Source organism: Lampris incognitus, chromosome 1, assembly GCF_029633865.1.
Source record: "Lampris incognitus isolate fLamInc1 chromosome 1, fLamInc1.hap2, whole genome shotgun sequence".
Taxonomy (NCBI): Eukaryota; Metazoa; Chordata; class Actinopteri; order Lampriformes; family Lampridae; genus Lampris; species Lampris incognitus.
The window spans coordinates 43,603,474-43,628,799 of NC_079211.1; the positions used below are offsets into that span (position 1 = coordinate 43,603,474).

At 46.9% G+C, this 25,326-nt stretch overlaps 3 non-coding genes across 3 annotated transcripts; all 3 read right to left on the reverse strand.

Annotated features, from left to right (window-relative positions):
• Positions 1–1,997: 1,997 nt before the first annotated feature.
• On the reverse strand, positions 1,998–2,070 carry trnar-ucu (transfer RNA arginine (anticodon UCU)). Its single transcript has one exon. It is a non-coding gene; the product is annotated as a tRNA-Arg (tRNA).
• A 21,547-nt stretch (positions 2,071–23,617) lies between these two features.
• On the reverse strand, positions 23,618–23,689 carry trnam-cau (transfer RNA methionine (anticodon CAU)). Its single transcript has one exon. It is a non-coding gene; the product is annotated as a tRNA-Met (tRNA).
• A 1,348-nt stretch (positions 23,690–25,037) lies between these two features.
• Positions 25,038–25,119, reverse strand: trnal-uag (transfer RNA leucine (anticodon UAG)). Its single transcript has one exon. It is a non-coding gene; the product is annotated as a tRNA-Leu (tRNA).
• Between the last annotated feature and the right edge of the window lie 207 nt (positions 25,120–25,326).

Sequence of the window (25,326 nt, forward strand, 5' to 3'; positions counted from 1 at the left end):
TTGGATATATGTGTTAGTTTGAATATCTGTGTTCTTGTAGTTCTTCAAAGCGTTTTTGTCTGTATGTTGCACTGCTGCAATTGGGGAGAAAAAGGGGGGGGGAAATAAAATAAAAATAAATAAATCAATCTCTAGAGGCTCTAACATGGAACCCACAAGGGAGGAGGAAGAGAGGAACACCTACAAATACCTGGAGAAGAGGCACAGAACAGGAGATGACCACAAAGAGGCTGTCATTGTAAAAACTGGATTGGAGGGCACAAGGCTGGAGAGCATGGAGGTGTCTCATCCATGGCTTATGTTCCTTAGGCGGTACAAGTTAAGTGTAGTTCTCCTGATAGTGACAGTTAATTGTATTTTTGTAAAAATGCACATTTGGTAGGCTGAAGACCAAGCACGCATTATTATTCTGGGTTTTTGCAAACACCCTATAACTCTTGTGAAAGTTGATTGCTGTTTTATTTTAGAGCGATGACATCAAGGCTAACAAGTATCATGGCAGTGGTGGGATTTAACTCATGCCTCCATGAGACTAAAGCCTAAATCGAGCATCTTAGACCATTCAGCCACACGGAGTGCTTGGTTTTATATCAGCATCCAAGGCTATAACACACCTCCATCAAGGGGCATGCAAATGACATCTGGATTGACACTTCAAGTTAGGAGGGTGGCTGTGATTATCAACTAGGGCAGGCATACTTATCCATGTGCCATGCACTGCCATAAGTGTGCAGGTTCTCTTTCCAACTGAAATCAGACAATTTAACTTACTGGCACATTTGGAAACACAGAGTACAGATGAAATAGCAAAGCGTTATTTAACCAGTAGTTGGAAATGATACAATCAAACAATGCTGTGCGGCCAATATAGGAGGGGGTTTTCCCCGAAGAAGGAGCCTGATAGTGACTACAGCACCATAACAACTGATGGTTCTTGGTGGCCATACTTGGTACAACACCATTACAACGAAGTGACTAATTCTTGGTAGGCTTGATTTAGGTAAAGGTGTCTTTATCAGAGGTTTATTGACATCCAGATTATGGTCACAGCATGCTTCTGCTGGCAATTACCCCAAATGGGGCTTGACCCCAAGACCTCTGGCTTTGAAGACCATTGCGTTATCCATTAGGCCACTGCAGCTGCACAGTTCCAGATCTGAAGGTTCAGGGCCAGTGACCACAATAAACATCATGACATTTAGTATTAGGATAGTATTTTGATCATGATCTCGATGAAGCTAGGCTCAGCGGATAGCTTAACCAGTGAAATCCAAAGTTCCCACATAGCCTTCAAATATTCCAAGAGGTTTGAAAAACAGTTAGGAGGGTGGCTATGGTTATAGGGCAGGTATAGTTAATTATGTGCCTGTAGTATGCAGGTTCTCTTTCCAACCTAAAGATAGAGCAGATGATTTGACTTATTAGCACACCTTGAACCAAAGTGTTGAGATTAAATAGCAAATAACCTGATTTAGCAAAGGATTGGAAGAAGAAGCTACATATAAACAAATTTTGGCAGCTGACGGCTGATGTAAGAGCTAAGTTTATCTGAAGAAGCCTGACAGTGATTTTTTTCTGAGTTGGCTACAACACCATCACAACCAAACCAGCAAGTTATGGTGCAATTGCTCGTGTGGCATTAATTTAACGTATTAGGACACTTGGAACGAAACTTACAGATGAAAGTACAGATGAACAAAGCAAAAGTTCCTGATTTAGCAAGAGGTTGGAAGTAGAAGCAGCATACAAACAAAGCTGGGCAACCAATGGTTAACACATGATGTAGAAGGTTATCTTCCCAGAAGAAGGAGAATGACAGTGAATTTTCTGGGTTTGTTATGACATCATAACTAAACAAGTAATGGTTGCTGATAAGACCGTGCATGAGGGAATAACTCTGGGACAGAGACAGAACTGATTTAGGGAGGCTTTAAGTATAGGATGGGTTTGAACCATGGACTTCTGGGAATGGCACGTTACAACACTCCACTGTTGTTTACCCCAGGTGGGACTTGAACCCACAACCCCTGGCTTAGAAGGCCAGTGCCTTATCCATTAGGCCACTGGGGTTGCAGATTTCTGGCTCTGAAGGCTCAGGGCCAACAACTGCAGTAAAAAATATGCCTTTCAGTATAGGAAATTTTGATTAGGGGTGGAACAATATGAAAATTTCATGTTGTGGGAATTGCAGGAAAGTAGAGATGGACATTTTCTCTCATTGACTACACGAACGTGTGTGTCATTTATTCTTCTGTACAAAATCACCATGCGAGCAACATGGCGCTGCACCAACAATCCTACTCCTAGCTCCACCCTGTCAACCCAGTGTAGCAGGCCAGATTACCCCCCTGCCAAACTATACCCGGCTATAGTCTGGCATAGCCTGAAATATACCCCAGGGTATAAAATAGCCTAGGCTGGTTTATACCCCCCCCCACACACACACTGTTAATGCATACAAATGTCCTTCAGATTGGTAGCTCAAAGTTAGGAAGGTTCCTAGTGAACATATATGTGTTAAAAAGCAAGTTTTTACTGTCATTTCTGATGCTTATCTAAAAGTGTTGAAAGCGTTTGCTAGTTAGCCAAACGCTAATAGGCTAGGAAGGTGACAGAGATTTGAAAGTTTACATGTATGTAGTACACCTCCGCTTGATCTGCACCAGTAGGTGGCGCTACAGTGGATACACTAATTTTGTATTTTCAATAACTATAAATAGGAATGACCTTGTGACAATTTGCCCCAGTAACTGTTATACGTGTAAATAATTAATTACAATGATAAAATACGTTTTTGTAAGAATAACAAACAGAAGGGAGAAAATAAAGAAGGAAGGAAGGACAAGGGGAAGTGTGAAGTTTGGGATGCCTACATGTGTATTATTCAAATGCATATAACCAGATTTTGAACTTGTACACCAGCTTTGTCCGAATGTATCCTCAGCATATCTATGACCTGGATCCTGCCAAAAGTCTTAAAATGGAACACTTAAGAGAACTGCCTGACAGACGGCATCCTAAACTGACAGCAGAGATCCCACCAGCCCAAACCTGCTGCAGATAAACTGAAACCCCCCCCCCAAACACACACACACACACAAACACACACTACCACCAAGATAGAAATTAGAAAGGCGATTAAGATTTTGAGAAGAGGTGTGGGGTACTTGGGATTTAGTAGCCCCCCATCTATTTTTTATTTTATATACTTACCTTCATTGACCACTCACTACTAGTAAAGAGGAGAATTGTCTGCTGTGTTGTTGTGATAGCCGGTTCTCGCCACAGGAGGGCACTGCAGGTTAATTGCTTCTAGCCTGTGTGACGTAGTGCTGGCTCCCGCGGTGCACTCTGGGGTATTCGGGTAGAGTCGTCAGATGAGTGTTGCCGTTCGTATAGTTAGCCATGCTCTGAAAACGTGTCCTCTGTAATGTCTATTTGACAGATGGAGTAAAACAACAAAAACACCAGCCCTTGTAAGTGTCATTCTTATCAAGTGTGCTACAAATATTGGTGCCGAAACCCGGGATCAGCGCCATTGCCACCATTGTCAGGAGAAGAAGTGGGGAGCGGAGTGAGAACACGTGACCAACAATGGAACTGGAGCTTGAGCAACTGCAAGACAGGCTGAGTGAGACCCTCCTGCAGTTATGGCTGGACCAGTTAAAAGAGGTGTGTGTTATTGCTAAAGTCCCCACTGAAAACCAGACAAAGAGGCATGCGCTGATCAGACTTATTAGTGAAACTGTGGATGAAGCAATTGAGAAGGAGGATGAAGAGGTAGCACGTCAGTTTCTGTCCAGACTAGTGGACCTCTCTAGTGAAATGAAGCAGAGAGGGGCGGAGTCACATACTGGTGCAGGTGCAGACAGTACTAACAAGGATGCTGCTGAATTGGCAAGCTTACATGAACAATATCAGGCCTTACAGTCCAGCTTTACTGCATCCACAAAAGTGCTTGAGGAAGAGATATCACGCCTCAGTGAAAAACTAAGTCTTAAAGAACCCAGTAGACCTAGTCAACCTTCAAACCCAACCCCGTCAGTAATCCAACCCCCTGAAGTGACCATACGCAGAGACTTTAAGATAAATGGCCAAATAGGAGAACGGGGGCAGATAGACAAGTTGTCTTATACAAATCTTACGCATCAGATTGATATGGGGGTGAGAAAAGGCCACAGCGAGTTGGAGATAATAGAGGCTGTAATCCGAGCCATCAGCCCTGGGCTGACTCTCCGTGACTTGTTAGAGATCAAAACTGAACTCACCCTCCCTCAGCTGAGGACCATTCTCAAAGGCTATTTAAAAGAGGATAGCTCTGTGGACCTATATCACCGACTAATCAACATCACACAGGACAGTCAGGAGTCACCACAGAACTTCCTGTTCCGAGCCATAGCACTTAAAGAGAGACTCTTAGCAGTAGCGAGAGAGCCTGGCTCTGATGAACAATACAGCCCTGAACTGATACAGAAGAAGTTCCTAAGAGCTGTGGGAACTGGGCTAGTGAGTGACCAGGTAAAATATCAGCTCAAGAGCTATCTCGATGATCAAGCAACTACTGATGATGTTCTCATTGTTAAGATGATAGAGGCCGCAAGTTTCGAGTCAGAGAGACAGCGGAAATTCAAGAAGAGCTCCCACAGTAAGGAAACCAGAGTGCGGGAAGTGCGAGCTGAGGCACATCAGTATCTAGGAGCGGAAGCTGCAGTGGTCGGGGGTCAGGAGTCGTCGCCATCAACATCCGCGAGTGTGAAAGCCCTTAAGACACAGGCAGGGAACCAAAAGGAGTCTGCGTTCTACGAGATAATCCAACAGCTGAAAGGAGAAATGGAACAGATGAGAAAAGCCATGAACCACTCCTCTGGCCAAAGACCTTCTCGTCAGCAGCAGCCTGTGAGGAAGCGCGGATGCAAAGCCTGTCAAGACAGTGAAAGGGGCGACCAGTGCAACCACTGTTTCAAATGCGGACAGAGTGGCCATCTTTCAAGAGGGTGTAGAGCTCAGAGGCCTGAAAAATCGGAGCAGGTAGACACATCTAGCTGTACTGTCACCAGCAAGCTCATCGACGACAGTATTCAGCTACTAGAAGCCAGAGTGTCTGCCCGACAGCGAGACGAGGCAGGGCGGGAACAGCAAGCACCCACAGTGAGTCATATCTCCTCAAAACGCCAGTCACAGCTGCTGAACCTAATTGGAAAGAAATACATGATAAACTTACATTGATGGTGTAGCCACACAGGCATTGTGGGATACCGGGTCGCAGGTCTGCCTAATCAGTGAAGAATGGAGGAGAAAACATCTCCCACACACCAAGGTGAGAAGCACAGAAGAGATCCTTGGCCCTGGCACCCTGACTGGTAAAGCAGCAAACCAGACAACCATTCCTTTCTCTGGATGGGTGGAAGTGACTGTCCAGTTAGCACCGAATAGCACCACTCAGACCCCACCAATGGAACTCACTGTGCCAATACTAGTAACCACACACCAGGGCACCGCAGAAGAACCGATCATCGGTTACAATGTAATTGAACACCTGTTAAGAGTCTGGAGCTGGACAGCCATCAAGTGTAATCACAAAGGCACTAAGCATTGCGTTCGCGGTTAATTACAAGAAGGCTGAAGTCCTCGTGAAGCTGATAAAGAGCCGAGATGATATGGAAGGTGAGGGGATGGTTAAAGTGGGCCGAGAAAGCATGACTATTCCGGCGGGCCAGACAAAGACTGTTAAGTGTGGTGTTAGAGCAGGGCCCCTCCAAGCAGACCAGAACGTCCTCTTTGAGCCTAATGTGAACCCAAAGTGGCCAGAGGGCCTGAAGGTGGATGAAAACATTGTATGTTTACAGAAGGGAACCTGGTCACACATCGCTGTCCCAGTGACTAACGTCACAGCTCATGACATCACACTGCCGCCACGGACTCCCCTGGGGCAGACCCAAAGAACTGGAGCCATCTACCCTGCCGCCGTGAAGCCGTTGGATGTGGATGGGACTAGTACAGTGAACCCAGTCATCCCAGGGACCTCCACAACAGGTACAGAACGAAGACCTGTGATTAGAGACACAACAAAGCTGAAAGGGCCAGGTGATGTCAAGACGGAACACCAGGAGGAAGATCTATGGGACCCGCCTGTCCCTCTGAACCACCTGACACCTGAACAACAACTGCAGGTGAGAGAGCTACTGCGGGAGGAGAGTAGTGTGTTCGCACGCGATGACCATGATGTGGGGACTATTCCATCACTCCAGCTCAAGATCCGCCTGAGTGACACCACACCGGTGAAGCGGATATACACATCAGTCCCAAAGCCTCTTCATAAAGAAGTGAAGGAATACCTCGAGGATTTACTGAACAGAGGCTGGATAACTAAGTCAAAATCACCCTACTCAAGCCCATTCATGTGTGTGCGGAAAAAGGATGGGAGCCTCAGCCTCTGCTGTGACTACCGTGAGTTGAACAAGAGGTCCATCCCAGACCGCCATCCAATACCACGCATCCAGGATATGCTTGACAGCCTGAAGGGGAGTGCCTGGTTTTCTGTCTTGGATCAGGGGAAGGCATATCACCAGGGGTTTCTTGAGGAGTCCAGCCGCCCACTGACTGCATTCATCACCCCGTGGGGATTATATGAATGGGTGAGAATTCCCTTCGGACTGTCCTCAGCACCAGCAGAGTTCCAGAGGTCCATGGAGGAATGTTTGATTGGGCTGAGGGACGACATTTGTCAGCCGTATTTAGATGACAACCTGGTCCACTCAACCACATTCGACGAACACCTCCAGCACCTGAGAAGAGTACTACACCGCTACAGAAGCCATGGAATCAAGCTGACGGCAAGAAAATGTGAACTCTTCAAAAACCAAGTAAGGTTCCTGGGAAGGCTTGTGACCAAGGATGGATACACAATGGACCCCGCTGGTGTGGCCCCGGTCCAGGCACTGAAGGAGAGAGAACCTACGACCATCGGAGAGCTCAGGAAGATGCTGGGATTCATCTCGTATTACCGGCCCTACATACCTAACTTCTCCCGAATCGCAAGGCCTCTCTATGACCTCCTCACCCCAGAGAAGACAGCAGCGGGGAAGCTCAAACAAAAGAGAAAGGACAAGGGGAGGAAGGGCTCCCGAGACCATCTGCCCTCCTCTCACCCAGTTAAGTGGACAGCTGAACACCAACAGGTCCTCTGTCAGTTGATTGAATTCCCCATCCAGCCACCAGTGTTGGGCTACCCAGACTTTGAACAGCCCTTTATCCTTCACTGCGACGCGTCACGAGAGGGCCTCGGGGCAGTATTGTATCAAAGACAGTCACAGGGTGGGCTGGCAGTCATCGCGTACGGGTCTAGGACACTGAAAACTCCTGAGAAGAACTACCATCTCCACTCAGGGAAGTTGGAGTTCCTCGCGATGAAATGGGCCATATGTGAGAGATTTAGAGATTACCTCTACCACGCTCCATCATTCACTGTCTACACAGACAATAATCCCCTCACCTATGTGCTCACGACAGCCAAACTGAATGCGACCACCCACAGGTGGGTAGCAGAGTTAGCCGATTTCCAGTTCTCTATCAAGTACCGGCCTGGACGAGCCAATGGGGACGCAGATGGCCTCTCACGCATGCCGATGGAGCAGTACATGCAGACCTGTTCACAAGAAGTACACCCCGAGGTCACGAACAGTGTGACCCAGGCGCTGTCAGTACAGCGGGAGAGAGCTGAGCCTTGGATGTGTCCGGTAACCATAGCCACAGCACTAGCCGAGTTTGAGAAGGAACATACATCGCCTGTGGCAGAGATACCCAGTCAGACGGTGAGAGACGCCCAGAGGGAGGATGCTGTCATTGGTGAGGTGCTGAAGTACATAACCTCCAATCAGTGGCCTCGGGGAAAAACACAGTGTGCGAGCAGGGGTGTTGTGACACTCATGAGAGAGAAGCATCGGCTGTGCCTTGCTGATGATGGCATCCTGCGCCGGAAAACAGCTACCCGAACTCAGCTAGTCCTGCCGAAAAAGTTCCATGAGCTGGTGTATAAAGAACTGCACAGAGACCTGGGCCATCTAGGCGTGGAGAGGGTGTTGCACCTGTTGAGGGACCGTTTCTATTGGCCTCACATGCAGAAAGATGTGGAACATTACATCACACAGGTGTGTAGCTGCCTGAAGACCAAGCGCCCCAACAAACCAACCAGAGCCCCTCTCACCAACATCGTGACCACACACCCATTTGAGATGGTCTCCATTGACTTCTTACACTTAGAGAAGTGTAAGGGAGGGTACGAGTATATACTGGTGGTTATGGACCACTTTACCCGTTTTGTTCAAGCCTATGCATGCAGAAACAAAGCTGCCAAGACCGCCGCAGAGAAGGTATTCGGGGACTTTGTGCTGAGATTTGGTTTCCCGGCGACGCTGCACCATGACCAAGGGAAGGAGTTTGACAATAAGCTCTTCGCCAAGCTGCAGGAGTACAGTGGAGTCAGGGGTTCTCACACAACACCGTATCACCCGCAAGGAAATGGTCAGGTCGAGCGTTTCAACAGAACGGTTCTGGCGATGCTGAGAAACCTGCCAGCGGTTGCGAAAACGGATTGGAAAGCGTCACTCCCAAAGGTGATACATGCATACAACTGCACCCGAAATGAAGCGACCGGATTTGCACCTTACTATCTGTTGTTCGGCAGAAATCCAAGACTTCCCATTGACCTGATGTTTGGCCTTAGAGCAAAGGACCAGGCACTATCCCATCAAGAATATGCAGAGAAGTGGAAGGCCCGCATGAATGACGCCTGTCGCCTAGCATCAGAGACAGCACGGAAGGAGGGGGCCAGAAACAAAACACTCTACGACAAAAAGGCCCACGGGACAGAGCTGTATCCCGGATGCAGGGTTCTCATCCGCAACCTGAACGAGAAAGGAGGACCGGGGAAATTAAGACCATTCTGGGAGGACCAGGTGCATGTAGTAACACAGAGGAAGCACGCCGACAGCCCTGTGTATGAGCTGAAGCCGGAGAATGGAAAAGGACGAACCAGAATCATGCATAGGAACCTTCTTCTGCCATGCGACTTCCTGCCGGTGGAACCAAGAGAAGAGGACTTACCTGTGAAACCTAGACGGGAGAGAAAGAAGACAGACAGACAAATGCAGTGGAACCAGGAACAGGACAGTGACTCAGATGATGAGGATAATTGGAGATGCATCGTGGGACGACCAACAGTCAGAGCCAGTGAGCGGATCCAGAGTCAGCTGAGCCCAGACGCCTTGGAGTTCTATCCGGAGGAAAGAGACGGTCAAGATGAAGAGGATTTTGCGGAGCAGCCTGCAACAATAGAGGACAATGGGACAGTGTCAGAGAATGGCGAGACATCTGGAGCTGAAGAAGAGGATGAGCCCGATGACGACAAGAGCCCGGAAGATGCCTTGCAGCCTCCACCAGAAGATGCCTTGCAGCCTCCTCCAGGGGAAGCTGTGCAGCCTGCCAGAGAAAAAGCATATCCTTTGAGAAATAGAAAACCTACACCAGTGTTTACTTATCACAGACTAGGGCAGCCTAGTGTGTCTGGTAGATAAGCAAATCAGACAAGTCAGTATAAATAAATAAATGAAAAAAAAACAAAAAAAAAACAAAAAAACAAAAAAAATCAAAAAAAAAAACTTTTGACATGTTACAACTGTTATAGCTATGTGATTTTAGTTGTCCTGTGATCACCAGACATAGAGTTACTGTAGCATTGGTGTTTTAGAACACACCTGTTACCACCAGGGATATTACTATTACAAAGTTATTTGCTTTTAGTCAGATACTATAGCTCCCCGGCCTCAAGACGGACGAAGCAGTGGATTCAAGTGCACATTATTTACTGCAAACATATACCATTAATAGGAGATGTGTGTTATATGTTATGACTGATTACAGTACAGTATCCAGATTGACTCCTGCTTAGTAATAACCTATCTTTTCAATGAAAAGTTATGCAATGTGGACTGGTAGATTTGTTATGTCGGGACGCCATTATCTTTTTGAGGGGAGAGTGTGGGGTACTTGGGATTTAGTAGCCCCCCATCTATTTTTATTTTATATACTTACCTTCATTGACCACTCACTACTAGTAAAGAGGAGAATTGTCTGCTGTGCTGTTGTGATAGCCGGTTCTCGCCACAGGAGGGCACTGCAGGTTAATTGCTTCTAGCCTGTGTGACGTAGTGCTGGCTCCCGCGGTGCACTCTGGGGCATTCGGGTAGAGTCGTCAGATGAGTGTTGCCGTTCGTATAGTTAGCCATGCTCTGAAAACGTGTCCTCTGTAATGTCTATTTGACAGATGGAGTAAAACAACAAAAACACCAGCCCTTGTAAGTGTCATTCTTATCAAGTGTGCTACAGAGGCGAGGCAAAGGGGCTGAAGAAAATACCAGCCGAAGCTCTCAAGGTCAACATCAAAACCTCCACCAACATGCTTCACCACCTGATTTGAATCACCTGGGAAGAAGAACATTTCCAATTGGACTGGAACGACATCAACATCGTGAAGATTCTAGAAAAAGAGGATCTCAGGGAGTACAAATACTACTGAGGAATGATGCTTCTTTCAACACCAGGGAAGGTGCTCAACTGCTCAACTGAAGAGGCTGCAGATGTCGGTTGATGAGAAAATGAAGGAAAACCAGGCTGGCTTCAGGATTAGTAGATCCCGTGAACACCAAATAGCCACCCTCAGGATTATCGCCCGAGCGATACAGTAGAATGGAACTCGCCTGTTTATGTCAATGTAATAGATTTTGAAAAAGCAATTTACAGAGTTGCTTTGAGATAGATGCTGTGGGAACTGACTGTACCATCTCTCCAAAGTGCATCAGCATCATCAAGAGTGCCTACCAAGGGATACGATGCAAAATTATCCAAGAAGGATGCATATCAGAGGCCTTTAAGGTCGCGACTGATTCCAAATCAGGAGGAGAAATTGGGGCTGGAATAGACATACACTAATAGGACACAATAAATCAGTCTCAAAGGAGGCTCTAACATGGAACCCACAAGGCAGGAGGAAGAGAAGAACACCTACAAATACCTTGAGAAGAGGCACAGGACAGGAGATGAACACAAGGAGGCTGTTATTGCAACAAGTGGATTGGAAGGCACAAGACTGGAGAGGATGGAGGGGTCTAATCCATGCCTTATGTTCCTTAGGCAGTTCTAGGCAAGTGCAGTTCTCCTGATAGTGACAGCTAATTGTGCTTTTGTAAAAACGCCCATTTGGGAGGCTGCAGACCAAGCATTCAACGTCATTCTGCATTTTTGCAAACACCGTTGTGAAAAGTTAATTGAGTTTTCCTTTTAGATGGATGACATCAAAGCTAACAAGTATCATGTCAGTGGTGGGATTTGAACCCACCTCTCCATAGAGACTGGAGCCTAAATCCAGCGCCTTAGACCACTCCGCCACACTACCACAGGGAGCATAAGGTGTTAAATCAGCAACAAAGGCTATAGCAGCACATCGCATCAAATAGCATGCAAATTACATCTTGATTGACACTTCAAGTGAATAGCGTGGCTGTGATTATCAAGCTGGGCAAGGCATAGTTATCCATGTGCTGTGGACTGCCATAAGCGTGCAAGTTCTCTTTCCGACTGAAAGCAGACAATTTGACTTATTTGCACACTTGGAAGCAAAGAGTACTCCACAAAATACTCCCCAAAATGTTGAACTCTATTTTAGAGTCATTCACGACAGACAATTCAATTCAATTCGATTTATTGTCATTAAAAACAATGTGCAGGCACATATTAAAAATGAGATGAGGGCTGTGGCTTCACCGAACAGTGCAAGACAGACACAGACAAACACAGCAAACACAATATAAGATATACACACATGAAGACCAAAAGCTAAAAATAAGTTAAAAGAGAGCTGGAGTAGAAAATATTTAAAAATATCTACAGACATTCAGTGGGTAGCCAGGTTCAGGTGGGCAACAGCTTGTGGAAAGAAGCTGTTTTTGAGCCTGGTAGTGTGGGCTCTGAGGCTCCTGTAGCGCCTGCCAGAGTGCAGGGGGGAGAACAGTCCATGGTTGGGGTGGGTGGGATCTCTGCTGATGCTCAGACCGCTTCGAAGGCAGCGTTTGTGATAAATGTCTTTTATGGCTGGGAGCTGGGTACCGGTGATATGCTGGGCCCCCTTAACAATCCGCTGCAGAGCTTTCTGGTCTGCTGAGGTGCAGTTGCCGTACCACACTGAGATGCAGATGGTCAGGATGCTCTCTATGGTGCAGTGGTAGAAGTTGGTGAGAATTTTGGGGGATAGACGGGTGCTCCTCAGCCTCCTCAGGAAATGCAGCCGTTGTTGGGCCTTTTTCACAAGGGCCTGGGTGTTTAATGTCCACGAAAGGTCCTCGCTGATGTGGACTCCAAGGAATTTACAGCTGGAAACACGCTCCACTTCCACCCCATTGATGTGAATGGGGGAGTGGCTGCAGCTTCTAGACCTCCTGAAGTCCACAATCAGCTCCTTTGTCTTCTGCACATTAAGGAAAAGATTGTTGGTAGTACACCATGATGTGAGGTGCTCAATCTCGTCTCTGTAGGCCATCTTGTCATTGTTGGTGATACGGCCAATGACTGTGGTGTCATCTGCAAACTTAATTATAATATTTGAAGGGTGAGTTGGCAGGCAGTCGTGGGTCAAGAGGGAGAAAAGGAGGGGGCTCAGAACACAGCCTTGAGGGGCACCTGTGCTGAGGGTCAGGGTGGAGGAGGAGTGGTCACCTAACCTAACAGACTGAGGTCTGTTGGTCAGGAAGTCCAGGATCCAGTTACAGAGGGAGGGGTTGAGGCCAAGGGAGAGGAGTTTGGTGGTTAGTTTGGCGGGGATGATAGTGTTGAAGGCAGAGCTGTAATCTATAAACAGCATCCGGATGTATGTGTTAAGTTCAAGGTAGGTCAGAGCAACGTGCAGGGCAGTGGCAATGGCACCCTCAGTAGACCTTTTGGGGCGGTAGGTGAACTGATGTGAGACGAATGTGGGGGGATAATGTTTTTGACAAGTTCGTGTGGCTACAACAACATTACAACAAAGCAACTGACGGATTAACTCTTGGTATGCTTGGTTTGGGTAAAGCTGGCTTTTATCAGAGGTTTATTGACATCCGGATTATTTCCCAGCGTGCTTTCTTATTTTTATTTTGATATACTTTATTAATACCTGTGGAGAAATTCTGCTCTGAATTTAACCCATCCTAGCTGTGTAGCTAGGGGCAGTGGGCAGCACCTGGGGACCAACAGTTCGTCTTGCCATGCCTCGGTCAGGGGGGACAGACAGGAATTAACCCTAACATGCATGTCTTTTTGATGGTGGGGGAAACTGGAGGACCTGGAAGAAACCCACCGCAGACACGGGGAGAACATGCGAACTCCACGCAGAGGACGATCTAATCTTCAGCTTCTGCTGCCAATTACCCCAAATGGGATTTGTACCCAAAGTCTCTGGCTTAGAGGGTCATTGCGTTATCCATTAGGCCACTGCAGCTGCACAGTTCCGGATCTGAAAACTCAGGGCTAGTGACCGCAATAAACATGCCATGTAGCATTTGGAATTTTGATCATGAGCTTGATGAAGCCGGGCTCCAGTGGCTAACTTACTTAAATCCAAATTTCCCATGTAGTCTTCAAAGATTCCAAGAGGTTGGAAAAACATTTCAAGTGAGGCTACGGGTACATGTAGCACACTTGATAAGAATGACACTTACAAGGGCTGGTGTTTTTGTTGTTTTACTCCATCTGTCAAATAGACATTACAGAGGACACGTTTTCAGAGCATGGCTAACTATACGAACGGCAACACTCATCTGACGACTCTACCCGAATGCCCCAGAGTGCACCGCGGGAGCCAGCACTACGTCACACAGGCTAGAAGCAATTAACCTGCAGTGCCCTCCTGTGGCGAGAACCGGCTATCACAACAACACAGCAGACAATTCTCCTCTTTACTAGTAGTGAGTGGTCAATGAAGGTAAGTATATAAAATAAAAAATAGATGGGGGGCTACTAAATCCCAAGTACCCCACACTCTCCCCTCAAAAAGATAATGGCGTCCCGACATAACAAATCTACCAGTCCACATTGCATAACTTTTCATTGAAAAGATAGGTTATTACTAAGCAGGAGTCAATCTGGATACTGTACTGTAATCAGTCATAACATATAACACACATCTCCTATTAATGGTATATGTTTGCAGTAAATAATGTGCACTTGAATCCACTGCTTCGTCCGTCTTGAGGCCGGGGAGCTATAGTATCTGACTAAAAGCAAATAACTTTGTAATAGTAATATCCCTGGTGGTAACAGGGGTGTTCTAAAACACCAATGCTACAGTAACTCTATGTCTGGTGATCACAGGACAACTAAAATCACATAGCTATAACAATTGTAACATGTCAAAAGTTTTTTTTTGTTGGTTTTTAAAAAAAAAAATTTTTTTTTCATTTATTTATTTATACTAACTTGTCTGATTTGCTTATCTACCAGACACACTAGGCTGCCCTAGTCTGTGATAAGTAAACACTGGTGTAGGTTTTCTATTTCTCAAAGGATATGCTTTTTCTCTGGCAGGCTGCACAGCTTCCCCTGGAGGAGGCTGCAAGGCATCTTCTGGTGGAGGCTGCAAGGCATCTTCCGGGCTCTTGTCGTCATCGGGCTCATCCTCTTCTTCAGCTCCAGATGTCTCGCCATTCTCTGACACTGTCCCATTGTCCTCTATTGTTGCAGGCTGCTCCGCAAAATCCTCTTCATCTTGACCGTCTCTTTCCTCCGGATAGAACTCCAAGGCGTCTGGGCTCAGCTGACTCTGGATCCGCTCACTGGCTCTGACTGTTGGTCGTCCCACGATGCATCTCCAGTTATCCTCATCATCTGAGTCACTGTCCTGTTCCTGGTTCCACTGCATTTGTCTGTCTGTCTTCTTTCTCTCCCGTCTAGGTTTCACAGGTAAGTCCTCTTCTCTTGGTTCCACCGGCAGGAAGTCGCATGGCAGAAGAAGGTTCCTATGCATGATTCTGGTTCGTCCTTTTCCATTCTCCGGCTTCAGCTCATACACAGGGCTGTCGGCGTGCTTCCTCTGTGTTACTACATGCACCTGGTCCTCCCAGAATGGTCTTAATTTCCCCGGTCCTCCTTTCTCGTTCAGGTTGCGGATGAGAACCCTGCATCCGGGATACAGCTCTGTCCCGTGGGCCTTTTTGTCGTATAGTGTTTTGTTTCTGGCCCCCTCCTTCCGTGCTGTCTCTGATGCTAGGCGATAGGCGTCATTCATGCGGGCCTTCCACTTCTCTGCATATTCTTGATGGGATAGTGCCTGGTCCTTTGCTCTAAGGCCAAACATCAGGTCAATGGGAAGTCTTGGATTTCTGCCGAACAACAGATAGTAAGGTGCAAATCCGGTCGCTTCATTTCGGGTGCAGTTGTATGCATGTATCACCTTTGGGAGTGACGCTTTCCAATCCGTTTTCGCAACCGCTGGCAGGTTTCTCAGCATCGCCAGAACCGTTCTGTTGAAACGCTCGACCTGACCATTTCCTTGCGGGTGATACGGTGTTGTGTGAGAACCCCTGACTCCACTGTACTCCTGCAGCTTGGCGAAGAGCTTATTGTCAAACTCCTTCCCTTGGTCATGGTGCAGCGTCGCCGGGAAACCAAATCTCAGCACAAAGTCCCCGAATACCTTCTCTGCGGCGGTCTTGGCAGCTTTGTTTCTGCATGCATAGGCTTGAACAAAACGGGTAAAGTGGTCCATAACCACCAGTATATACTCGTACCCTCCCTTACACTTCTCTAAGTGTAAGAAGTCAATGGAGACCATCTCAAATGGGTGTGTGGTCACGATGTTGGTGAGAGGGGCTCTGGTTGGTTTGTTGGGGCGCTTGGTCTTCAGGCAGCTACACACCTGTGTGATGTAATGTTCCACATCTTTCTGCATGTGAGGCCAATAGAAACGGTCCCTCAACAGGTGCAACACCCTCTCCACGCCTAGATGGCCCAGGTCTCTGTGCAGTTCTTTATACACCAGCTCATGGAACTTTTTCGGCAGGACTAGCTGAGTTCGGGTAGCTGTTTTCCGGCGCAGGATGCCATCATCATCAAGGCACAGCCGATGCTTCTCTCTCATGAGTGTCGCAACACCCCTGCTCGCACACTGTGTTTTTCCCCGAGGCCACTGATTGGAGGTTATGTACTTCAGCACCTCACCAATGACAGCATCCTCCCTCTGGGCGTCTCTCACCGTCTGACTGGGTATCTCTGCCACAGGTGATGTATGTTCCTTCTCAAACTCGGCTAGTGCTGTGGCTATGGTTACCGGACACATCCAAGGCTCAGCTCTCTCCAGCTGTACTGACAGCGCCTGGGTCACACTGTTCATGACCTCGGGGTGTACTTCTTGTGAACAGGTCTGCATGTACTGCTCCATCGGCATGCGTGAGAGGCCATCTGCGTCCCCATTGGCTCGTCCAGGCCGGTACTTGATAGAGAACTGGAAATCGGCTAACTCTGCTACCCACCTGTGGGTGGTCGCATTCAGTTTGGCTGTCGTGAGCACATAGGTGAGGGGATTATTGTCTGTGTAGACAGTGAATGATGGAGCGTGGTAGAGGTAATCTCTAAATCTCTCACATATGGCCCATTTCATCGCGAGGAACTCCAACTTCCCTGAGTGGAGATGGTAGTTCTTCTCAGGAGTTGTCAGTGTCCTAGACCCGTACGCGATGACTGCCAGCCCACCCTGTGACTGTCTTTGATACAATACTGCCCCGAGGCCCTCTCGTGACGCGTCGCAGTGAAGGATAAAGGGCTGTTCAAAGTCTGGGTAGCCCAACACTGGTGGCTGGATGAGGAATTCAATAAACTGACAGAGGACCTGTTGGTGTTCAGCTGCCCACTTAACTGGGTGGGAGGAGGGCAGATGGTCTCGGGAGCCCTTCCTCCCCTTGTCCTTTCTCTTTTGTTTGAGCTTCCCCGCTGCTGTCTTCTCTGGGGTGAGGAGGTCATAGAGAGGCCTTGCGATTCGGGAGAAGTTAGGTATGTAGGGCCGGTAATACGAGATGAATCCCAGCATCTTCCTGAGCTCTCCGATGGTCGTAGGTTCTCTCTCCTTCAGTGCCTGGACCGGGGCCACACCAGCGGGGTCCATTGTGTATCCATCCTTGGTCACAAGCCTTCCCAGGAACCTTACTTGGTTTTTGAAGAGTTCACATTTTCTTGCCGTCAGCTTGATTCCATGGCTTCTGTAGCGGTGCAGTACTCTTCTCAGGTGCTGGAGGTGTTCGTCGAATGTGGTTGAGTGGACCAGGTTGTCATCTAAATACGGCTGACAAATGTCGTCCCTCAGCCCAATCAAACATTCCTCCATGGACCTCTGGAACTCTGCTGGTGCTGAGGACAGTCCGAAGGGAATTCTCACCCATTCATATAATCCCCACGGGGTGATGAATGCAGTCAGTGGGCGGCTGGACTCCTCAAGAAACCCCTGGTGATATGCCTTCCCCTGATCCAAGACAGAAAACCAGGCACTCCCCTTCAGGCTGTCGAGCATATCCTGGATGCGTGGTATTGGATGGCAGTCTGGGATGGACCTCTTGTTCAACTCACGGTAGTCACAGCAGAGGCGGAGGCTCCCATCCTTTTTCCGCACACACACGGTTGGGCTTGAGTAGGGTGATTTTGACTTAGTTATCCAGCCTCTGTTCAGTAAATCCTCGAGGTATTCCTTCACTTCTTTATGAAGAGGCTTTGGGACTGATGTGTATGTCCGCTTCACCGGTGTGGTGTCACTCAGGCGGATCTTGAGCTGGAGTGATGGAATAGTCCCCACATCATGGTCATCGCGTGCGAACACACTACTCTCCTCCCGCAGTAGCTCTCTCACCTGCAGTTGTTGTTCAGGTGTCAGGTGGTTCAGAGGGACAGGCGGGTCCCATAGATCTTCCTCCTGGTGTTCCGTCTTGACATCACCTGGCCCTTTCAGCTTTGTTGTGTCTCTAATCACAGGTCTTCGTTCTGTACCTGTTGTGGAGGTCCCTGGGATGACTGGGTTCACTGTACTAGTCCCATCCACACCCAACGGCTTCACGGCGGCAGGGTAGATGGCTCTAGTTCTTTGGGTCTGCCCCAGGGGAGTACGTGGCGGCAGTGTGATGTCATGAGCTGTGACGTTAGTCACTGGGACAGCGATGCGTGACCAGGTTCCCTTCTGTAAACATACAATGTTTTCATCCACCTTCAGGCCCTCTGGCCACTTTGGGTTCACATTAGGCTCAAAGAGGACGTTCTGGTCTGCTTGGAGGGGCCCTGCTCTAACACCACACTTAACAGTCTTTGTCTGGCCCGCCGGAATAGTCATGCTTTCTCGGCCCACTTTAACCATCCCCTCACCTTCCATATCATCTCGGCTCTTTATCAGCTTCACGAGGACTTCAGCCTTCTTGTAGTCAACCGCGAACGCAATGCTTAGTGCCTTTGTGATTACACTTGATGGCTGTCCAGCTCCAGACTCTAACAGGTGTTCAATTACATTGTAACCGATGATCGGTTCTTCTGCGGTGCCCTGGTGTGTGGTTACTAGTATTGGCACAGTGAGTTCCATTGGTGGGGTCTGAGTGGTGCTATTCGGTGCTAACTGGACAGTCACTTCCACCCATCCAGAGAAAGGAATGGTTGTCTGGTTTGCTGCTTTACCAGTAAGGGTGCCAGGGCCAAGGATCTCTTCTGTGCTTCTCACCTTGGTGTGTGGGAGATGTTTTCTCCTCCATTCTTCACTGATTAGGCAGACCTGCGACCCGGTATCCCACAATGCCTGTGTGGCTACACCATCAATGTAACAGTTTATCATGTATTTCTTTCCAATTAGGTTCAGCAGCTGTGACTGGCGTTTTGAGGAGATATGACTCACTGTGGGTGCTTGCTGTTCCCGCCCTGCCTCGTCTCGCTGTCGGGCAGACACTCTGGCTTCTAGTAGCTGAATACTGTCGTCGATGAGCTTGCTGGTGACAGTACAGCTAGATGTGTCTACCTGCTCCGATTTTTCAGGCCTCTGAGCTCTACACCCTCTTGAAAGACGGCCACTCTGTCCGCATTTGAAACAGTGGTTGCACTGGTCGCCCCTTTCACTGTCTTGACAGGCTTTGCATCCGCGCTTCCTCACAGGCTGCTGCTGACGAGAAGGTCTTTGGCCAGAGGAGTGGTTCATGGCTTTTCTCATCTGTTCCATTTCTCCTTTCAGCTGTTGGATTATCTCGTAGAACGCAGACTCCTTTTGGTTCCCTGCCTGTGTCTTAAGGGCTTTCACACTCGCGGATGTTGATGGCGACGACTCCTGACCCCCGACCACTGCAGCTTCCGCTCCTAGATACTGATGTGCCTCAGCTCGCACTTCCCGCACTCTGGTTTCCTTACTGTGGGAGCTCTTCTTGAATTTCCGCTGTCTCTCTGACTCGAAACTTGCGGCCTCTATCATCTTAACAATGAGAACATCATCAGTAGTTGCTTGATCATCGAGATAGCTCTTGAGCTGATATTTTACCTGGTCATTCACTAGCCCAGTTCCCACAGCTCTTAGGAACTTCTTCTGTATCAGTTCAGGGCTGTATTGTTCATCAGAGCCAGGCTCTCTCGCTGCTGCTAAGAGTCTCTCTTTACATGCTATGGCTCGGAACAGGAAGTTCTGTGGTGACTCCTGACTGTCCTGTGTGATGTTGATTAGTCGGTGATATAGGTCCACAGAGCTATCCTCTTTGAAATGGCCTTTCAGAATGGTCCTCAGCTGAGGGAGGGTGAGTTCGGTTTTGATCTCTAACAAGTCACGGAGAGTCAGCCCAGGGCTGATGGCTCGGATTACAGCCTCTATTATCTCCAACTCGCTGTGGCCTTTTCTCACCCCCATATCAATCTGATGCGTAAGATTTATATAAGACAACTTGTCTATCTGCCCCCGTTCTCCTATTTGGCCATTTATCTTAAAGTCTCTGCGTATGGTCACTTCAGGGGGTTGGATTACTGACGGGATTGGGTTTGAAGGTTGACTAGGTCTACTGGGTTCTTTAAGACTTAGTTTTTCACTGAGGCGTGATATCTCTTCCTCAAGCGCTTTTGTGGATGCAGTAAAGCTGGACTGTAAGGCCTGATATTGTTCATGTAAGCTTGCCAATTCAGCAGCATCCTTGTTAGTACTGTCTGCACCTGCACCAGTATGTGACTCCGCCCCTCTCTGCTTCATTTCACTAGAGAGGTCCACTAGTCTGGACAGAAACTGACGTGCTACCTCTTCATCCTCCTTCTCAATTGCTTCATCCACAGTTTCACTAATAAGTCTGATCAGCGCATGCCTCTTTGTCTGGTTTTCAGTGGGGACTTTAGCAATAACACACACCTCTTTTAACTGGTCCAGCCCTAACTGCAGGAGGGTCTCACTCAGCCTGTCTTGCAGTTGCTCAAGCTCCAGTTCCATTGTTGGTCACGTGTTCTCACTCCGCTCCCCACTTCTTCTCCTGACAATGGTGGCAATGGCGCTGATCCCGGGTTTCGGCACCAATATTTGTAGCACACTTGATAAGAATGACACTTACAAGGGCTGGTGTTTTTGTTGTTTTACTCCATCTGTCAAATAGACATTACAGAGGACACGTTTTCAGAGCATGGCTAACTATACGAACGGCAACACTCATCTGACGACTCTACCCGAATGCCCCAGAGTGCACCGCGGGAGCCAGCACTACGTCACACAGGCTAGAAGCAATTAACCTGCAGTGCCCTCCTGTGGCGAGAACCGGCTATCACAACAACACAGCAGACAATTCTCCTCTTTACTAGTAGTGAGTGGTCAATGAAGGTAAGTATATAAAATAAAAAATAGATGGGGGGCTACTAAATCCCAAGTACCCCACATACAGCATGGTACAACACTGTACTGCTGATCACCCAAGATGGGACTTGAACACACAACCCCTGGTTTAGAAGGCCAGTGCTTCGTCCATTAGGCCACTGGGGTTGCACAGTCCTGCTTAGGGCCAACCACTGCAGTAAAAAACACGACTTTTATTATTTGAAATTTGTTAGGGGTGGGACGATATGAAAATTTCATGACACGATTATTCGGGCCAAATTAATCGTGATCACAATATTATCCCGATAACCATCAAAATATCCGCAACAGTCTTAAAATGGCCCAAAAACATTTCATTCAGTCACATTTACACATTTCCATATCCCGGGGGGAGAATCCACAAGAGCAGGCGGCATAGCTGTGGAGATCCGCAAGAAGGGCCCGGTGCCAATTACACTACAGTTTTATTAAATAAAATAATAATAATAATAATAAATAAATAAATAAACAATAATAGTCAATCAAACTTATGTAGCGCTTTTGTAACACTCAAAGTCGCTTTACAATAAACGGGGTGAAACAAGACAACAGATAAACAAACCACAGACATACAGGGGTGGATGGGAAGGGTGGGGGGCTGCGAGAGGGAGAAGCAGCAGCCCCATACAACGCCAGCAGCACTCTCCGACTGACTTAAACAGATAGAAAAGGGTAAGGAAAACAAAAAACAAAACAAAAAAACAAAACCAACAGCGCTGTAGACGTTGGTTCTCTGTAGGGGGTTTACTCCCGTAGCCTATTCCTCTCCCGAGGTATCCCCTAGGGAAGTGGTTCTCAACCTTTTTGGGGTCCTGGACCCCCTGCGTATTTTTGATCTACCCTGAGGACCCCTCCACCTGATCTTGGGGGAGGGGGGATGCAATTTGATAGAAACAGTAGAAACTGCATTTTAAATTGCATTATAGCATTTATTCACTCTTTGGGGCAAAAATAAGCTTTCAGTTGTAACTTAGATATAGTTAACAAAAAAGAATTCTTATGCAGTAACTTTCAGATATATGTAACAAAACAGAATATGTATTCAGTAACTTTCAGATATATGTAACAACAGAATTTTTACGCAGTAACTTTTAACAATGCAAACGGGAGCGAGATCTCTTATTAAAATACAATACATTACACTTGTGAAACAGATGTAATTAGAGAAAAAAGTCCTGTTACCCTTTATAGTTTAGGAAGATAAAGGTCTCAATCACATTTGAGTAAAATAATCCTATTTCTATAAATGTCATAGGATCTTTTTTTAAAGATATTTTATTTTCACGGACCCCTTGCAATTACACCGCGGACCACTAGGGGTCCGCGGACCCCCGGTTGAGAAACACTGCCCTAGGCAGTGGCACTATTTAACCCATAGCTGGGGGGCAGGTTATCAATCCACACTGACTCCGTGAGACACACGCGCACGTTTCGCCGAGACCTCTCGCGTTTTCTTACGCTTCCATTCTATTTGTGTCGGATTTAGTGAAGCCTAATTTGGTCACGCAAAGATCCCGCTATATATGTGTTTCGAACTTATTAACCATGTCTACATTGACTGATCAAGGCTCCCAGTCTGCTTGTGAGCTTGCTTTTCCCCCCCACTACAGGCAGACTTTAATTTAATTTTCTTTATATCAGTACAAAAAAACTTCCGCGACGTGAAAAGGTGGTAGTGGTCATTAGGAATACAAAAAAACATTTAGATTAACAATAGGTTGAATCTAAATTCAACAGATATATAGAAAGCATACAGCAAACGTTACCCATGTTCTATGATGCTTTTGTTGTTCTCCCCAGAAGAGTCGCCAACATACATTTGGGGAGGTGATTACAGCACATGGAGTCAGTGTGGACTGGATGACGCGCGCTCATGTCTCGTTTACGTCTCGCTACCAATGCGGGTTCCCGATTAGAGCCAATCCCCGAAGATATGGATCTGCCTTGCCGAACGCTATTTGAAGACAATCATGTACGCATATTCACGATCATCCCCATTTACAATTATTCTGATAATGGAAAGTCCCCACGATCAGCTTTTGTGAATATTTTTGATCGTGATCCGTGATAAAATCCTATATCTTCCCATTCCTAATTTTGATAATGGTCTTGATGAAGCAGGGCTCCAGGGGAGAGCTTAACCAGTTCATTCCAAAGTTCCCAAGCGGCCTTTAAAAAAATTGAGCCGTGCCAGGCTAAGTGTACAAAATAGTCATGATATAAATTATATCGAATATCATTTCCCCCCCCGTCCATCCATCCATTATCTGAACCGCTTACCCTGCTCTCAGGGTTGCGGGGATGCTGGAGCCTATCCCAGCAGTCATTGGGCGGCAGGCGGGGAGACACCCTGGACCCAATTCAAAATATGGAAGAAAAAAAAATCTAGAAAATGTTCACTACGTTGAGCTCATACCCATTATTTTAGGGAAATACAAATCAATATCAACTAAATTCAAAGAAAAGCCCCCCCCCCCAAATAAAAAAATAAAAGCTTTTACATGGGAGAACATAGAAAAAGCTATATAAATGATGTATATAGAGCAGACGATTTGGATACAACGAGTACAGATGCAATAGAAACAACAACAACAACAACAACAACGGATTACATTTATACAACGCTTTATCGAGGCAACGCGTTGTTTAACAAGTGGTTGGAAGTAGAAGCTGCACACGATCAACGCTGTGGTGGGAAAAACTGTTCGTTAGCAGAGGATGGTTTCGATCCATCGACCTCTGGGTTATGGGCCCAGCACGCTTCCGCTGCGCCACTCTGCTGACGTCATGGTGCTCCTTTTTTAGCAGACTTTATAAAGAGACTGTACAGTAATAACTTGCGCCGACTGTATGCAAAAAAAAGCTGCATTTAACAAGGACAGCTACGTCTACATGATTTGTTACTGTTGTGCAGATTTTATTTTTATATTTACATTTAGTCATTAGGTAGACCAGTGGTTTTCAGAGTGTTTCTGCCCAAGGCACAGCAAAGGGCAAGCCACAGTCTCGGGGCACACCTGTATTCATATCAATGCAAACTAGCCTCTATATAACACGTTATCATTCATCACTCTGTAAACGTTTATTTTGATTGATTGATTTGCTAATGCCATATACATTTTGACAAACAACTACATTACTCATGAAATATATATTAACAAAACAATTCAATAATTCATTTTAAACTTTATAAAATTACATCAAAAAGAGCAGCAACACAAGCATTTAAACCAGACAGTTCACAAAATTAAAACTGAAAAGGGAGAGACAGAAACGTGTGTGTGCGTGTGCGCGTGCGCGTGTGAGAACGCGAGAACGAGAGAGCTGTTAAGCGTAGAACTTGCGCAGTCTACTTTATGCGAAAAATGCTGCATATAACAAGGCCAGGTACTCCTACTTGATGTAATACTGTTGTGCAGATTTTATGTTTCCATTTGCATTTAGTCATTAGGTAGACATTACTGTTCAAAGTAATTTACAGAAGTTCGAGACTTGCAGCAGAAAACGAGTGTAGGAACTGCATAGTAGAGCAACACACAGTAGTTGTGTCATAGCTACCAAAGCAAGAAACGTTTTTAGGCTTTTCTAGAAGTAAATGAGTGAGTCAGATGTTCTGATGGAGATCAGGAGGTGATTCCACCTTTAAGGGGCAGGGTGAGAGAAAATTCTGGATCAAGAGTTTCTTGCTCTACCAGATGCTAACGAGGGATACAATCGGATTCCAAATCAGGAGGAGAAATTTCGGCTGTAATGGTCATACACTCATAGTACACAATAAATCAATCACAAAGGAGGCTCTGACATGGAACCCACAAGGCAGGAGGAAGAGATGAACACCTACAGATGGAGAAGAGGCAGAGAACAGTAGACGAACACAAAGAGGCTGTCATTGCGACAACTGAATCGGAGGGCACAAGACCGGAGAGGATGGAGGGGTCTCATCCATGCCTTATTTTCCTTAGGTAGTACAAGGTAAGCATAGTTCTCCTGATAGTGACAGTTAATTGCGTTTTTGTAAAAATGCACATTTGTTGATCATCATTCTGCATTTTTGCAGAGTCTTGTAGCTCTTGTGAAAAGTTCATGTTTCTTCATTTTAGAGGGATGAAATCAAGGACAACAAGCATCCTGGCAGTGGTGGGATTTGAACCCACGCCTCCATAGAGACTGGAGCCTAAATCCAGCGCCTTAGACCACTCGGCCACACTACCACACAGACCTTATTGTTTAAATCAGTATTCAACGCTATAACATCACGCCTCCATCAAAGAGCTTGCAAATGACATCTGGATTGATACTTCAAGTGAGGAGGGTGGCTGTGATTATCAAGTAGGGCAGGCATAGTTATTCATGTGCCATGGACTGCCATAAGTGCGCAGGTTCTCTTTCCAACCGAAAGCAGAAAATTTGATTCATTG